This window comes from Eumetopias jubatus, unplaced genomic scaffold (assembly GCF_037043125.1).
Source record: "Eumetopias jubatus isolate StellerSeaLion01/CBP00866 unplaced genomic scaffold, mEumJub1_p1.0 scaffold_2, whole genome shotgun sequence".
In the NCBI taxonomy this organism is placed as follows: domain Eukaryota; kingdom Metazoa; phylum Chordata; class Mammalia; order Carnivora; family Otariidae; genus Eumetopias; species Eumetopias jubatus.
Window position 1 is genome coordinate 169,811,725 of NW_028274808.1, and position 18,245 is coordinate 169,829,969.

General features: G+C 40.6%; 1 protein-coding gene and 1 non-coding gene across 2 annotated transcripts in view; both read right to left on the reverse strand.

Moving 5' to 3' along the window:
* The window catches only part of UBE2K (ubiquitin conjugating enzyme E2 K), a 69,799-nt gene that overhangs the window by 40,857 nt on the left and 10,697 nt on the right, over positions 1–18,245 (reverse strand). The gene's annotated exons all lie outside the window — the stretch shown is intronic.
* On the reverse strand, positions 13,653–13,798 carry LOC114198748 (U12 minor spliceosomal RNA). Its single transcript, XR_003607168.1, has one exon. It is a non-coding gene; the product is annotated as a U12 minor spliceosomal RNA (small nuclear RNA).

The following is an 18,245-nucleotide window of genomic DNA, read 5'->3' on the forward strand; positions in this document are numbered from 1 at the left end:
AAAGAATATACCAACAAGATCATAAAGAAGAGAAAATACATTTATGTTACTGTACTGTATTTGTCAAAAATGTATAAGGGGACCTGTGCTATTCAAATCTGTGTTGTTCAAGGGTCAATTGTACACCATGACAAGTGGAACTTAACCTGGGTATACATGCTGGTTCAACATTAAAAAATCAATTAATGTACCGATGATCACATCAACAGGCTAAAAGAAAAACCAATCATATCAATAGATGCAGAAAAACCATTTCACAAAATCCAAAACCCATTCACAATAAAAACACTCTATAAACTAGGAATAGAGTAGAACTTTCTCAACTTGATAAGTAATATTTACAAAAAAACACAGCTAACATATTATTTAATGGTGAGAAACTCAAAGCTTTCTCAGTAGGATCATGTACAAGTCAAGGATATCCCCCTTACCACTCATTTTTAACATTATACTAGTTCTAGCTACTGCAATAAGAAAAAGTGTACAAATTGAGAAGGAAAAAATAAAACTTTGTTCACAAATGACTCCTATGTAGAAAATCTAAAAGAAATGACAAATTCCAAGAATAAGCAATTATAGCAAGGTTGCAGGATACAAGGCTAATACACTAAAGTCAAGCACTTTATATATGTATCAGCAATGAACAACTGGAAAAACACAATACCATTTAACATTAGCACCGGTAAGGCAAAATACTGAGGTATAAATCTAATAAAATACGTGCAAGAACTATATAAGGAAAACTTATAAAGCTCTGATGAATGATATCAAAGAACTAAAAAAAGTAGGATGGGGCGCCTGGGTGGCTCAGTCGTTAAGCATCTGCCTTCGGCTCAGGTCATGATCCCAGAGTCCTGGTTTTCGGGCTCCCTGCTCAGAGGTAAGCCAGCTTCTCCCTCTCCCACTCCCTCTCTCGCTGTGTCTCTGTCAAATAAATAGAATCTTTAAAAATTAAAAAAAAAAAATGGAGGAGTGACACTACCGACCTTCAAGACTTAGAGTAAAGCTACAGTAATCAAAATATGGTACGGGCCAAAGAACAAATAATCCATGAAACGGAATAGACAGCCCAGAAATAGACCCACATAAATATAATACAGTCAACCATCTTTGACAAAAGAGCAAAGTCAATACAACAGAGCACAGTCTTTGCAACAAATATTTCTGAAACAACCAGACATACACATGGGAAAAAAAAATCTAGACACACTCACAATACCCTTCATGAAAATTGACTCAAAATGGGATTAGAGACCTAAACATAAAATACAAAAGTATAAAACTCCCAGAAGATAAAAAAAAAGGGGATAATCTAGATAAACTTGGTATGGCTATGAGTTTTTAGATATAACACCAAAAGTTCAATCCGTGAAAGAAATAACTGATAAGTAGGACTTCATTAAAATAAAAAACTGCAAAAGACAATGTCGTGAGAATAAAGGAAAAAGGGACTGGGAGAAAATATCTGCAAAAGACAAATCTGATAAAGGACTGTTACCCAAAATACACAGAGAATTCATAAAATTCAACAACAACACCAAAAATGAACTTAAGACCTTAACAGAAACCTCACCAAACAAGATATACAGATTGCAAATAAGCATATTAAAAGATGGTCCACTTCATATGCCATGGAGGAATTGCAAATTAAAACAACTAGATACCACTGCACACTTATTAGAACAGCCAAAATCTGGATGAAATGCGGGCAAGGATGTGGAGCAGCAGAAATTCTCCATCAGGGGCGCCTGGGTGGCTCAGTCGTTAGTCTGCCTTCGGCTCGGGTCATGATCCTGGGGTCCTGGGATCAAGCCCCGCACTGGGCTCCCTGCTCAGCCGGAAGCCTGCTTCTCCCTCTCCCACTCCCCCGGCTTGTGTTCCCTCTCTTGCTGTCTCTCTCTCTAATTAAAAAAAAAAAAAAAAATCTAAAAAAGAAATTCTCAATCAGTGCTGGTGGGAATACAAAATTATACAGCCACCCTAGAAGACAGCTGTGGTTTTTTAGAGAACTAATCACACTCCCTGGTTATTTACCCAAAGGAGTTGAAAACTTATGTCCACACAAAAACTTGTACATGGATGTTTATAGCAGCTTTGTTCATGATTGCCAAAACTTGGAGGCAACCAAGATGTACTTCAGTAGATAAATAAACTGTGATACATTCAGATAATGGAATATTAAATATATATTTATTACATACACAAATATATAATAAAAATAGCTATCAAGCCATGAAGAGATACAGAAGAAACTTAAATGCCTATTGCTAATTGAAAGAAGCCAAATTGAAAAGGCTACATATTGTGCAATTCCGACTATATGCCATTCTGGAAAAGCAAAACTATGGAGACAGTAAAAAGGTCAGCAACGGTGGTGGTGGGGAGAGAGATGGACAGGATGACACAGAGGATTTTTAAGGCAATGAAAATACTCTGGAGAGGTGCCTGGTTGGCTCAGTTGGAAGAGCATGCAACTTTTGATCTTGGGGTCATGAGTTCAAGCCCCACATAGGGTATAGAGATTACTAAAAAATAAACTTAAAAAAATACTCTGTATGATATTATAATAATGAACACATGTCATTACATATTACATTGCCCACAGAACAAACACCACCAAGGGTGAACCTTAAGGTAAACTATGGACTTTGGATGACTATCAGTGTAGGTTCATAGATTGTAACAGATGTAATCTATACCTTGGTAGTCTGTAGGGATGCTGAGGAGAGAAGCTATGCATCTGTGGAACCACAGGGTGTCAAAAAGTTGTTCTTAAATCTTGTGATACTGCACAAGCTTTCCTTTACAACTATCATCACATACAGAGCTAAAATACTTTTAGTGTGGTTGTACCCTTGTTCATATTTATTTAAGAAAGTTCATAAACTGAAAATTGCTATATTTACTAAATATATAAATGCATAGAAAAAGTTATTGAAAGGGGCGCCTGCATGGCTCAGTCGTTAAGCATCTGCCTTCGGCTTAGGTCAGGATCCCAGGGTCCTGGGATGGAGCCCCGCCATTGGGCTCCCTGCTCCGCGAGAAGCCTGCTTCTCCCTCTCCTACTCTCCCTGCTTGTGTTCCCTCTCTCGCTGTGTCTCTGTCAAATAAATAAAATCTTTAAAAAAAAAAAAAAGAAAGAAAAGTTATTGAAAGTTCCCTCTGAAAGAGAGGATTAGGACTGAGGAGACAAAGGAAAGGGTAAGTACTGAAAACTTTTACCCTAGGGCACCTGGATGGCATAGTAAAACATGCGACCTTGGTTTCGGTTCAGCTCATGATGTCTGGGTCATCAGATCAAGCCCCACGTCAGACTCTGGGCTCAGTGTCAAGTCTGCTTAAGACTCTCTCTCCCTCTCCCTCTTCCCCCTCCCCCCACTCTCTCTGTCCTTGAAGTAAATGATCAAAAAGAAAAAAAAAACAAAACTTTTACTCTGTGTGTGTGTGTGTATATATATATATATATATTTTTTTTTTTTTTTTAAGACTTTATTTGACTGAGAGAGAGACAACACAAGCAGGGGGAGTGGGAGAGGGAGAAACAGGCTTCCGGCTGAGCAGGGAGCCCGACGTGAGGCTCGATCCCAGGACCCTGGGATCATGACCTGAGCCGAAGGCAGACGCTTAACGACTGAGCCTTCCAGGCACCCCTCTGTATATTCTTCACAAAGACCCTGTATCCTTAATTTAAAACAACTTTTTGATCTTCCAAATTCCTATATCACTAAGAAATTTCAAAGGAATTTTAAATGATAAAAAGTACTGACAGCAAAAAAGACAAAATAACTAAAGAACTGAAACCAAAGGAAGAAAAACAAAATAAAATTGAAAAGTCATGGGCTCAACTGATAAGATAAAGAATAAGTAAAACACGAGAGCCCAGAAATGGACCCTCAACTCTATGGTCAACTAATCTTTGACAAAGCAGGAAAGAATGTCCAATGGAAAAAAGACAGTCTCTTCAACAAATGGTGTTGGGAAAATTGGACAGCCACATGCAGAAGAATGAAACTGGACCATTTCCTTACACCACACACAAAAATAGACTCCAAATGGTTGAAAGACCTAAATGTGAGACAGGAGTCCATCAAAATCCTAAAGGAGAACACAGGCAGCAACCTCTTCGACCTCAGCCGCAGCAACTTCTTCCTAGAAACATCACCAAAGGCAAGGGAAGCAAGGGCAAAAATGAACTATTGGGATTTCATCAAGATAAAAAGCTTTTGCACAACAAAAGAAACAGTCCACAAAACCAAAAGACAACCGACAGAATGGGAGAAAATATTTGCAAATGACATATCAGATAAAGGGCTAGTATCCAAAATCTATAAAGAAGTTATTCAACTCGGGCGCCTGGGTGGCTCAGTTGGTTAAGCGACTGCCTTCGGCTCAGGTCATGATCCTGGAGTCCCGGGATCGAGTCCCGCATCGGGCTCCCTGCTCAGCGGGGAGTCTGCTTCTCCCTCTGACCCTCTTCCCTCTTGTGCTCTCTAGCTCTCATTCTCTCTCTCTCAAATAATAAATAGATAAAAAAAAAAATGCCTTCCAGGTGCAAGGTGTAAAAAAAAAAAAAAAAAAGAAGTTATTCAACTCAACACCCAAAGAACAAATTATCCAGTCAAGAAATGGGCAGAAGACATGAACAGACATTTTTCCAAAGAAGACATCCAAATGGCCAACAGACACATGAAAAAGTGCTCAACATCACTCAGCATCAGGGAAATCCAAATCAAAACCTCAATGAGATACCACCTCACACCAGTCAGAATGGCTAAAATTAACAAGTCAGGAAATGACAGATGTTGGCGGGGATGCGGAGAAAGGGGAACCCTCCTACACTGTTGGTGGGAATGCAAGCTGGTGCAACCACTCTGGAAAACAGTATGGAGGTTCCTCAAACAGTTGAAAATAGAGCTACCATACGATCCAGCAATTGCACTCCTGGGTATTTACCCCAAAGATACAAATGTAGGGATCCGAAGGGGTATGTGCACCCCAATGTTTATAGCGGCAATGTCCACAATAGCCAAACTGTGGAAAGAGGCAAGATGTCCATCGACAGATGAATGGATAAAGAAGATGTGGTATACCACATCTGTAATATTCCATATACACAATGGAATATTATGCAGCCATCATAAGGAATGGGATCTTGCCATTTGCAACGACGTGGATGGAACTGGAGGGTGTTATGCTGAGCGAAATAAGTCAATCAGAGAAAGACATGTATCATATGACCTCACTGATATGAGGAATTCTTAATCTCAGGAAACAAACTGAGGGTTGCTGGAGTGGTGGGGGGTGGGAGGGATGGGGTGGCTGGGTGATAGACATTGGGTAGGGTATGTGCTATGGTGAGTGCTGTGAATTGTGCAAGACTGTTGAATCACAGATCTGTACTTCTGAAACAAATAATGCAACATATGTTAAGAAAAAAGAAAAAGAAGATAGCAGGAGGGGAAGAATGAAGGGGAGTAAGTCGGAGGGGGAGACGAACCATGAGAGGATGGACTCTGAAAAACTAACTGAGGGTTCTATAGGGGAGGAGGGTGGGGGGATGGGTTAGCCTGGTGATGGGTATTAAAGAGGGCACATTCTGCGTGGAGCACTGGGTGTTATGCACAAACAATGAATCATGGAACACTACATCAAGAACTAATGATGTAATATATGGTGATTAACATAACAATAAAAAATTAAAAAAAGAGTAAGCAAAATAAAGGTGGGAAAAAGAAACTAAAAAATGAAGTAAATCATACCCTGTATTTGCTACATATTAATAGATCATAAATAATAAATGAAACGTATTACATAAGTTTTAAAAACATCTAAACTGACAAAAATTTTGAACATGAACAGAACATTAAGACAGAAAAAGAAATTCACAAAAAATATGCCTTTCAGCAATTGCTCTAAAAAGCTACCTGGTTCTCAAATACATAGCCCAATTTACAAAGAATAATCCCATATGGTTTCAAAACAATTAAATGAATACAATGATCATAAACACATTTTATAAAACAAACATGGCTCTGACTCCCCCCAAACTTACCTAGCACAGTTCTGAACAAATACAGGCAAGTCTCACTAAAAAGATACACAACTCTGAACAAAATCTTGGTTAAAATGAATTACAAACTAATTACAAACTGAAGTACTATTCACTATGACCAAGAGGGATTTATTCCAAGAATTCAAGAATGATTTCATTCCATGAAAACTTTTATCAAAAAGTACTTGGGGGGTGCCTGGCTCGCTCAGTTGGTGGAACATGTGACTCTTGACCTTGGTGTTGTAAATTTGAGCCCCAGCTGGGTGTAGAGATTACTTAAAAATAAAACATTAGGGGCACCTGGGTGGCTCAGTCGATTAGGCGTCTGCCTTCGGCTCAGGTCATGATCCCAGGGTCCTGGGATCGAGCCCCACACCGGGCTCCCTGCTCCGCGGGAGGCCTGCTTCTCCCTCTCCCACTCCCCCTGGCTGTGTTCCCTCTCTTGCTGTGTCTCTGTCAAAAAAATAAAAAATAAAAATAAAATAAATAAAATAAAATATTAAGGGGCACCTGGGTGGTGCATTTGGTTGAGCACGAGACTCTTGGTTTTGGCTCTAGTGGTGATCTCAGGGTCTATGAGTCAGGCTCCACACTCAGCAAGGAGTGTGCATAAGTTTCTCTCTCCCTCTCCTTCTGCCCACTCCTACCCCTGCATACATGCGCTCTAAAATAAATAAATCTTAAAAATAAAATCTAAAAAAATTAAAAAGGTATTTGGAAATGTCTTAATTTGACAAATACAGACCTTGAATTTGACAAAGAATATACATCTGAAATTGAGACAAAATTATATTTTTCTTAAAAAAGGGAAAAGACAAGAAAACATGCCATCACTTCTACCACTTAAGAGTAATCCTTTCACCTAAATGTTTACAAACACTATTATAAAATCCAACCCGAATTTATTTTGCATAAATGTTATTTTAACCACAAGAATTTCAAACAACAAAGATCTCAAATTACTTTTGAAGCTGTGACTTGAACTCCCCAACCTCTAGAACTGTGAGAAAGTTAATTTCTGTTGTTTATGCCACCCAGACTACGGTATTTTGCTATGGTAGCTTAGGTTGACCAAGACATCCACACACTGGTAATAAAAAAAGAGAAAGGGGAAAATCATTATTGCCATTGGAGGTGACTACTATACCAAATCTTTATTCTGATAATAATTCTCATTCCAGTGGACAATGGAAATCTCTTCTTTCTAGGAGAATATTAGCTAAGCAAATGTAAAGTTGGCAATTAGGAAAATCAACTTTCTGCAACCCCCAATGTAATAACTGATGCAGGCAAGGATCAAATGACCTAGCATCGCTAACAGTGAGACAACCTGATATTACTGCACATCTACTAATGACTGAATATGAAATTTATACTACACTAGTCTTCTTGCCAAAAATGTTTAACCTGAATCTAGTCAAACCTTTATATATAAATTCCCAATTTACAAGAAATACAAAAAGCACCACCATAAAGAATTCTCCATAGGACGTCTGGGTGGCTCAGTTGTTAGGCATCTGCCTTCGGCTCGGGTCATGATCCCAGGGTCCTGAGATAGAGCCCTGCATCGGGCTCCCTGCTCCGCGGGAAGCCTGTTTCTCCCTCTCCCACTCCCCCTGCTTGTGTTCTTTCCCTCGCTGTGTCTCTCTCTCTGTCAAATAAATAAATATTTAAAAAGAAATCTCCAGGGGGCGCCTGGGTGGCTCAGTCGTTAAGCATCTGCCTTCGACTCAGGTCATGATCCCAGGGTCCTGGGATCGAGCCCCGCATCAGGCTCCCTGCTCCGTGGGAAGCCTGCTTCTCCCCCTCCCACTCCCCCTGCTTATGTTCCCTCTCTCTGGCTGTCTTTCTCTCTTGTCAAATAAATAAAATCTTTAAAAAAAAAAAAGAAATCTCCAGGATTTTCAGTGTCAAAAAACAAAAGGGTGTGTGTGTGAGAGAACCATTGTAAATTTTAAAAACACTAAAAATTACATTCATGTGCAATTTGTAAACCCTAAGTAGATCCTGCTTCTCCTTCCCAAAAAAGGCTATAAAACCTGAGGAAGTATGAATATTAGATACCGAGGAATTAACATTTTCTTTGGCAGGACAATGATACTATGGTTATGTAAAAGAATGTTATTTTTAGGAGATGCACGCTCAAGATTTTAGTAGTGAATTACCTTCCTATCAGTAACACTAACAATTGTTGAATCTAGATAGTGGGAATATAAGTATACTTCAACTTTCCATTTGAAAATTTTCTTAATAAAGGGCACCTAGGTGGCTCAGTCAGTTAAGCGTCCGCTTTCAGCTCAGGTCATGATCCCAGGGTCCTGGAATCGAGCCCCCGCATCGGGCTCCCTGCTCAGCAGGGAGTCTGCTTCTCCCTCTCCCTCTGGCCCTCCCCCACCCCAGCTTGTGCTCTCTCTCTCGAATAGGATTTGAAATCTTAAAAAAAATATTTCTTAATAAAAAGTTAAATTAAAAAATAAAATTGGACAACTGATTTTTCTATTTGACTTTAAGAAAAGATTGTATTAATGGAGAGAATATGATGAAAACGGCTGCCTCATACAGTGCCAGTGCTAGAGTAATTTACAACAAACTTTCTGGGAAGCACTTTGGTCATCAGCATATGAAAAGTTCAGATGCTAAGACCAGTAACTTTTTTCCAAGAAATCTTAGGGAAATAAATTCATATAAAAATTATATAAAGATATTCTATTCAATACACGCACACACAGAGTAGAAAAAACAGAAACAACTTTATTTTTTTTTATTTGACAAAGAGAGACACAGCGAGAGAGGGAACACAGGCAGGGGTAGTAGGAGAAGCAGGCTTCTGGCTGAGCAGGGAGCCCGATGCGGGGCTTGATCCCAGGACCCTGGGATCATGGCCTGAGCTGAAGGCAGACGCTTAACGACTGAGCCACCCAGGTGCCCCCAGAAACAACTTTTAAATGTTCAACTAAAGAACGGTTTAGGGTGGTCTGGCTGGCTCAGTTGGAAGAGCATGAGAATCTTGATCTCGGGGTCAATGAGTTCAAGCCCCACATTGGGTGTAGAGATTACTTAAATAAATAAAACTTAAAAAAAAAGAATGGTTTAGTCAGGTAACACTAAATATTAGATATATAAATTAAATACTATTAATATTTAATGCTATTTAATATTTAAACAAGCTTTTTTAAAAGATTTTAAGTAATCTCAGCGAGCCTGGGTAGCTCAGTCATAAAGCACCTGTCTTCGGCTCAGGTCATGATCCCAGGGTCCTGAGATGGAGCCCCACATCGGGCTCCCTGCTCCGCGGGAAGCCTGCTTCTCCCTCTCCCACTCCCCCTGCTTGTGTTCCCTCTCTCGCTGTCTGTCAAATAAATAAATAAAATCTTCAAAAAAAAGGTGGGGGGGCACCTGAGGGGCTCAGTCAGTTAAGCGGCTGCCTTCGGCTCGGGTCACGATTCCAGGGTCCTAGGATCGAGTCCCACATCGGGCTCCCTGCTCAGTGGAGAGCCTGCTTCTCCCTCTCCCTCCGCTACTCCCCCTGCTTGTAGTCTGCCAAATAAATAAAGTAAAATCTTAAAAAAAAAAAAAAAAAGTTAAGTAATCTCTACACCCAACGTGGGGCTCAAACTCCTAACCCCGAGATCAAGAGTCGCCCACTCCACCAACTAAGCCAGCCAGGCACCCCTAAACAGTAAACATTTTTAAAGAATATTTAATGCCACATAGAAAACATAAGATATATCGGGTGCCTGGGTGGTTCAGTCAAACATCTCTCTTTTTTTTTAAGATTCTATTTATTTATTTGAGAGAAAGAAAGAGCACACACAAGTAGTAGAGCGGTAGGCAGAGGGAGAGGGAGAAAGCAGGCTCCCCGCTGAGCAGAGAGCCCAATGCGGGGCTCAATCCCAGGATGTTGGGATCATGACCCTAGCAGAAGGCAGATGCTTAAGTGACTGAGCCACCCAGGTGCCCCAAACGTCCAACTCTTGATCTCAACTCAGGTCTTGATCTCATGGTGGTGAGTTCAAGCCCCCATTGGGCATGGAACCTACTTAGGAAGGAAGGAAGGAAATATAAAATATATTAAGAGAAAAAAATACAGAACAGTATACTACATACTAAGACCTTGATTTGGTTTAAAAAAAAAAAAAGACGTTACTAGCAACAGCAATCTGTGGCTGATGAGACTGTTGCTTATACCTGTCACCTTTGCACATTTCTAATTCTCAAAAAAGAGTAAGGACACAAAGACTGTGCTTCTAGTAAATATTTCAAGACTGTAAGCTCTTATCCCCATGGTCATACACATAATTTTGTCATCACCAGAAACTGTACTTTCTCTGAAATCCATTTCAAGTTTCTCAGATTCCCAACCTCCTTAGATCAAGCTCACTAGTACTCCAAACCCAGCTATTAGCTGGCTTAATCGAATCACCACTCTCCATCATTACCAATCACTCCTTGCTAACCTTGATGCTTTTGTTCCTTCATGGTACTCATATGGCAAAGCCCCACTGCTAGTTAAACTCATTCCCCAATTAACTTAAACAAAACAAAACAAAACCACCTCCCTGTATCTGCCCCAAGCAGCACTGCTGGGGAAAAACACACACACAACCATCATTAATTGGTCTCATGTTCAAGTGAATACCACAAATCCCAAATGAAAACTTAACATTGCCCTAAGTGTTTCTGCTTCTATTAAAGATTAATCCTTCCATTTATCTAGTAATACCCCCGCCCCCCGTTCTTCTCAAGGACTTTGCAGGTTCATTTACTCCTCCTTTCTCTAGCATAATCAATTTTTCCCATCCATCAACATATAAACATAATCAGTAGAATATGAGAAAATTTTTAAGGGGCACCTGGGGGGGGCTCAGTTGGTTAAGTGTCTGAGTCCTGATTTTGGCTCAAGTCATGATCTCAGTTGTGAGATCAAGCCCCGAGTCAGGCTCTGAGCTCAGCACAGAGTCTGCCTGTCCCTCTCCTGCCCGCACTTGTGTGCACACACTCTCTCTAAAATAAATAAATAGAACCTTAAAAATTTTTTTTAAGATTTCTGAAGCCATATTCTTCTGCAGCTCCCCCTTTCTTCTCTGCTCCGTTTAAAACCCAAAACTTTAAAACTTTAAAGCAAAACTTTAAAAAGTTGACCATAGCTGCCAGTTTCTCACCTCACTTCCTCTTACTAACTCTGTCCAACCATATATCCATCTTCACCATTCCAATGAAAATATTCTAGTCAAGGTTACCAATGATAACTGCACTGCAAATTCAGTGGTCATTTCTCTCACTCAGCAGCATGACAAAGTTGACCACTCATGGAACTCTTGTTTTCTCTTGGTTTCAAAGACACCACAGGGGCGCCTGGGTGGCTCAGTCGTTAAGGATCTGCCTTCAGCTCAGGTCGTGATCCCAGGGTCCTGGGATCGAGCCCCACATCGGGCTCCCTGCTCCTCGGGAAGCCTGCTTCTCCCTCTCCCACTCCCCCTGCTTGTGCTCCCTCTCTCACTGTCTCTCTCTCTGTCAAATAAATAAAATCTTTAAAAAAAGACACCACACTCCCCTGGTTTTCCTAACATATCACTAATAGCTCACTCTCCTTAACTTTCAATGTTTCTTCTAGGCCCAACTACAAAAGATGCTAGGGGTCCATGACAAACACTAGAACTTTGTCTAGGCTCCCTCCTTTTCTAACCAAATTCTCCTAGAGTTAAGTCACCCAGTCTAAGCTTTAACCTAACAAGAACGAAGCAAAACTCTTAAATCTTCCCCAACAGTTTTTTTTTTTTAATTTTATTTATTTATCTGAAAGAGTGAGAAAGAGCATGAGAGGGGGAGCAGGGGAGCAGGGTTGGGCAAAGGGAGAGGGAGAAGCAGACTCCCCACTGCACAGGGAGCCCGATGTGGGGCTTAATCCCAGGACCCTGAGATCATGACCTGAGCCAAAGGCAGACGCTTAACCAACTGAGCCACCCAGGCACCCCTTCCCTGACACTTTCAATGTGCTCCTCCCGCTCTTTCCTATCTTGGAAAATAGCACGACCAACTGTCTGGTTGCTAAAGACAAAAGTCTAGGTGTTTTTCTAGGTTCTTCACTTTTCATCTGCATCAGCAAGCTGCTGTGACTTTACCTGTAAAACATAGCCCAAATACCTCCCTTCAGCTTCCTATTTCGACTGTAATCCCAAGCTACAATCACCTCTTGCCTAGGCTATCTACAAAGGTCTTGGCTTATTAGTTCATTCCTGCCACTCCCCACCTCCACGGGGCAAGATGACTAACCAATTTCCTTTCTCCTTTTTCCTTCATAATGAAACCCTGATTTTAATTGGGGAGCAATGTGCTCAGCTAAAAAAACATTTCCCAGTTTCCCTTAAACCAAGAAGACGTTATGACACAGTCCAGGATAAAAAAAATAAAAACAGGGCGCCTGGGTGGCTCAGTCGGTTAAGCGACTGCCTTCGGCTCAGGTCATGATCCTGGAGTCCTGGGATCGAGTCCCGCATCGGGCTCCCTGCTCAGCAGGGAGTCTGCTTCTCCCTCTGACCCTCTTCCCTCTCGTGCTATCTCTCATTCTCTCTCTTTCAAATAAATAAATAAAATCTTAAAAAAAATAAAAAATAAAAAAAGAATAAAAAAATAAAAACAGGGCATCTGGGTGGCTCAGATGGTTAAGCGTCTGCCTTCGGCTCAGGTCATGATCCCAGGGTCCTGGGATCGAGTCCCACATCGGGCTCCCTGCTCCTTGGGAGCCTGCTTCTCCCTCTGCCTTTCTTTCTCTCTCATGAATAAATAAATAAAATCTTTAAAAAATAAATAAAAATAGAAGTCACTGAATGGGATTTCTCAGAAAGCTCTTTAAAGGGGGCAAACTGGGGCGCCTGGGTGGCTCAGTCGTTAAGCATCTGCCTTCGGCTCAGGTCATGATCCCAGGGTCCTGGGATCGAGTCCCACATCGGGCTCCCTGCTCAGCCGGAAGCCTGCTTCTCCCTCTCCCACTCCCCCTGCTTGTGTCCCCTCTCTCGCTGTGTCTCTCTTTGTCAAATAAATAAAACCTTTAAAAAAAAAAAATAAAAAATAAATAAAGGGGGCAAACTCAGCTGACATGTGGGTTATACCTTTCCCTTTCTGAAATTAAGACATGTTGTCTGGACCTCTGACAGGCATTTCGAGAGTTTAAGGACAAGGGTCAAACTCCTAAGAATGGTAAACTGAAAGTTAGTAGTTTATTAACACTGTAAAATCCCTAACCAAGCAACTCTGGGATACTTCTCTCCAGACTTGACTTTACTCCAGCCAAACTCAACCCCTAACTCCTAAATCCTTTTTATTAATTTATTTTTTTATTTCCTTGAAGATTTTATTTATTTGACAGAGAGAGAAACAGCGAGAGGGAACACAAGCAGGGGGAGTGGGAGAGGGAGAAGCAGGCCCCCAGAGAGCAGGGAGCTGGATGCAGGGCTAGATCCCAGGGTTCTGGGATCATGACCTGAGCCGAGCAGACACTTAACGACTGAGCCACCCAGGCGCCCCATCCTTTTTCTTTACATCTTCAGTTTCAATTCATTCTCCACACAGCAGCCAAAGTGGTTTTTTTTTAAAGGGGGGACGGGCAGGTCTTGACTCCCAAGGATCCCACAAAGTAGATGCGTAACCTTAGGGGCAACCTTTATCTGCTCAAAAATACATCTCACATTAGCAGTGAGGAATCAGGTATCACCCTGAATTACTCCCTTAGTCATAAGTTTAAGGCATCAAATTTTTTTTAAATAGAGATCTAGAGAGAATGCGTGGGTGGTAGGGGTAGGGTGGGTGAGGGGGAAGGGGGAGAGGGAAAGACAAGAATCCCAAGAGCGTTCCATGCCCAGCGCAGAGCCCGATGCGGGGATTGATCTCACAGCCCTGAGATTATGACCTGAGCTGAAATCAAGAGCTGGACACTCAACCAACTGAGCCACCCATGCGCCCCTGAAGTGGTCTTTTAAAAACAAAAATTTTGTTCTTTTCTTTAAATCCTCAAATGGCTTTCAGAGTCACTTAAAATACAAATTCTTTACTTTGGACTTAGGAAGTTTTATGTGATCTGGCTCCTGCCTACATCTCCAACTTCATCTTGCATCATTCACCGCCTCTTACCACAATACTCCAGCCACAATAACCTTTTGCTTGCTTAAACATAGCAAATTTATTCCTAATTTATGGCCTTTACATTCACTATTTCCTCTGATATGGAATATTTTCTTCCCCTAAAGACATAGCTTTATCATTCAGATCTCAATTTAAGTCAAGAGTCCTAGGAAAGAACTTTTCTGAACACCCAGTCAAAAACAGCCAATTAATTTCATCTATACAATACTGTATTTCTCTGCATTGCTTTTATCACTTATTTGTCTGTCTTACCTTGCCCCACTCATTACTATAGTCTCAGCACATATCATGGTACCTAGGATAAAGGGAGCCCTCAAATAGTTAAATAAAGAGCTGTTGGTACTGATGATACAAAGATGAGCCAAGATGCTTGCTTACTCTTGAGTTTCTCAGGGAGCACTGGGTTCCCTCCTCAGTGGGGAGTCTGCTTCTCCCTCTGCCCCTCCCCCTGCCTGTGCAGGGGGCATGCTCTCTCAAATAAATGAATAAAATCTTAAAAAAAAAAAGTAGGGAAACTAGTAGTGAAAGCCAGCTTCAACTCACTGAAAAACATTAAAAATTACAAATCTGGGTTGAAAGTCTGATTGGAATTATATTCAAAGCTCTTTTAAAAACTTCTAAACATATGTATATATATACACATACAGAAAAAAATGAAAGAAAAAAATAGAAGGAAATAACCAAAATGAAGATGTATCTCTACATGTTTGAAATATTTCATAGACAAACAAAAATATTTTAAAGAAAAGAATTATCTCCAGGGGTGGGATTACAGATAATTTTTACTTTATTATAGTTCTATATACTTTCCAAAATTCAATAATAACATGTTACTTTTGTATTCACAGAAACTGGCCAATTATTTAAAAGAGAAAAGCAATTAAATGGTTCTACATTGACTGTATAACGATTACTAGTTCTTTCTGGATGCATGTAAGAATTGATCATCCTACTGTATGACTAAGTTAATCCCAATTTACCCTCCCAACTATCAGTTTAAGAATTATTCCCAAGGAACTCTTTCCCTGAGGTTAGGTTACCCCACCCCAACAGTTCTCCTTATTTAAACTCAACACACACACATATAATTGTTCAATGTTTCATTGCCTTACCAGACCATAATTTACTCCATAACAGCATGGACTATTTTAAAGATTTATTTATTTATTTCAGAGAGAGAGAGCGCACAAGCATGAACGGGGGAGGGGCAGAGGGAGAAGCAGACTCTCTGCTGAGCAAGGGGCCCAATGTGGGGCTCAATCCCAGGACCTTGGGATCATGACCCGAGCCGAAGGCAGAGGCTTAACTGAGCCGCCCAGACTGAGTCACCCAGGTGCCCTGGACTAAGTCTACCTTATTAACAACATAGATGGCATTCAATAAATATTTGTTGAATAAATGAAGAAAAATGTAGACTTAAACTGAAGAGTTAACCCACAGTGATACAGATGATGTCATATATAACACTAAACAGATGCCCCCTGAGATCTTTAACAGGGAAAACTACAGAATAAATCAAAAAAAGACTGCCTTCCCACCATCTTATTTCCCAGTTTTTGGCTTTGACATTGTATCACCCCAAAGCACAAACTGATGAAATTATCAACACTTACACTGAACAGAATAGGTCGCCTTTATCAACATATTATAAAGTCCCTAGTCTCAGAAGCAGGATAAGCAGTCATACTTTCATAATGGTTGGGTATGAGCTCCCTAGCGCTTAAAAAAAATCCTTAAACTCATTTGGGAAAACAAATGCCTCCTTCTTACCTGGCAATGAGCTAAGCAATGGAGGCCTGAAAATATAAGTCTCTGCCTTTAATGACTCACACTCACAGTTCCTAAGAGCAGATAAGAGATAAAGCACCTAAGTAAATACCTAAAGATATAACAAAGTATGACCAAGCCTACAAATACAATGTCTGACACATCTAACCACCTAATATCTCATCCAAACACCCAATGGCCTAGTAATACCACTCTCAGATACACACCTAAAATTCTTACACACGTGCACCAAAAAAAAAAAAACTGGAAATAACCAAACGTTCCATAGATGCATCAACTTCAGTATATTCTATTTTTTTAAAAAAGGAAATACTACAGAAGGATTTAAGAAAAATGAAGCAAAATGTATTATCACTGCTGAAAAGCAATAGTATCAGACAACCCACACTTTAAGTATGCCAATCCCAAATAGGATAGTTCACATAAAACAAAGAAACCTTGGGGCACCTGGGTGGCTCAGTCAGTTAAGTGTCTGCCTTCGGCTCAGGTCATGATCCTAGAGTCCTGGGATAGAGCCCTACATTGGGCTCTCTGCCCAGTGGGGAGTCTGCTTCTCCCTCTGTTCCTCCTCCACACTCATGTTCTCTCTCGCTCGCTTAATCTCGCTCTCTCAAATTAAACAAAAACAAACCAAAAAACCCACAAAAACAAAACAAAACAAGGAAACCTAAAAGTAAAGTACCCACAGTCACTTGAGAAAGAAGTCTACATATACTAGCCCTGCATTTGTAATCACTAGAAAAATATGTAATCCCAAAAAGTCTGAAAATAATTAAGAATAACAGGCCTGCCCTAACACCTATGCAAAGGGTTTATGCACATTCAGCAGCACCTCCAAAAAAAAGTGTAGATGCCTTCAAAGATTTTTTTGGCTTACTGTAAATGTTACTAAGCCCGTCAATTCCAGGCACTACACAAGATGAAGGAAAAAAGATGAGTAAGTATCTTCAAGGAGCTCAATGATATCTAGCAGCAGCAGAAAGACATATGTACAATTACCAATATATATGTAACTACTCTAACAAAATCCTGACAAAATGACACTGGAAAATAGGGATAAACTGTGTTTTCACAAAACGTTTATCAGGAGTGGCATTTTAGGATAAGTATATTTCAAAGGCAAAGGAGGTGGTAAGGGCTTATTCAAGGCAGACAGAACAACTAAATGGTGAGCAATTTAATGTAGCTGAAGGTCTGAGAGTGAAGTATGTGTAGGCATGCAACTGTGTCGAGACTTGACAGGAAATAGGTCAAGAAAGGTAGGCTAGAACAAAAGCATAAAAGTTTTGCCTTTATGCAATAGGCAGTAGAGAAACTAAAGGAAAATGACAAGATCATATTTTAAAAATTAAATCATGTGGCATGGGGGCACCTGGGTGGCCCATGGGTGGCCCAGTCATTTAAGTGTCTGCCTTCAGCTCAGGTCATGATCCCAGGATCCTGGGATGGAGCCCCGCATCAGGCTCCTTACTGAGTGGGGAGTCTGCTTCTCCCTTTCCCTCTTCCCCTTCCCGTGCTCTCTCTCTCAAATAAATAAAATCTTTTAAAATCAATCAATCAGTCCTGTGGCATGGCACCAGGAGAGCTGAACAGAGGATGCAGAGAAATAAATGTAAATAAGCAAACCGTTTGGGACGCCTGGGTGGCTCAGTCAGTTAAGCCTCTGCCTTCAGCTCGGGTCATGATCTCAGGGTACTGGGATCAGGATCAAGTCCTACATCAAGCTCCTTGCTCAGCAGGGAGTCTGCTTCTCCCTCTGCCTGCCACTCCCCCTGCTTATGCTCTCTGACAAATAAAGTCTTTGAAAAAAAAAAACAAAAAAACTAGGGATAAAAAAGAGAGGTAAAGTTTAAAAATATAATAATAAGCAAACTGTTTTACTATAGTCCATCTGAGATATGAAAACCTGACCTAGAGTAATTAATGAAAGGAATGCAAAAGAGGAAACAAAGATTTAGGAGATAGAGTTCTATCAACTTAGAAAGGGTAGTAACACAGTTATGAAGGAAAACCAGCAGTATCAGAACAACCACAAGAGGCAAGCTCTGAGAAATGAAGTGAAAGATGGACAAAATGGACTGATGAGAAGTTACTCTGCATTTGACAAATGGGAAGATACCGGTAATGCCTGAAGTAGTTGTTTCCATATGATACGGCAGAGATAGAAGCCTAAGTACAGTAAGGAATATAACCCACATTTGCTCCTATAACCAAATATAAAATATCTTTATGATAATTAAAGATTTCTTAAACAAAATACAAAAAG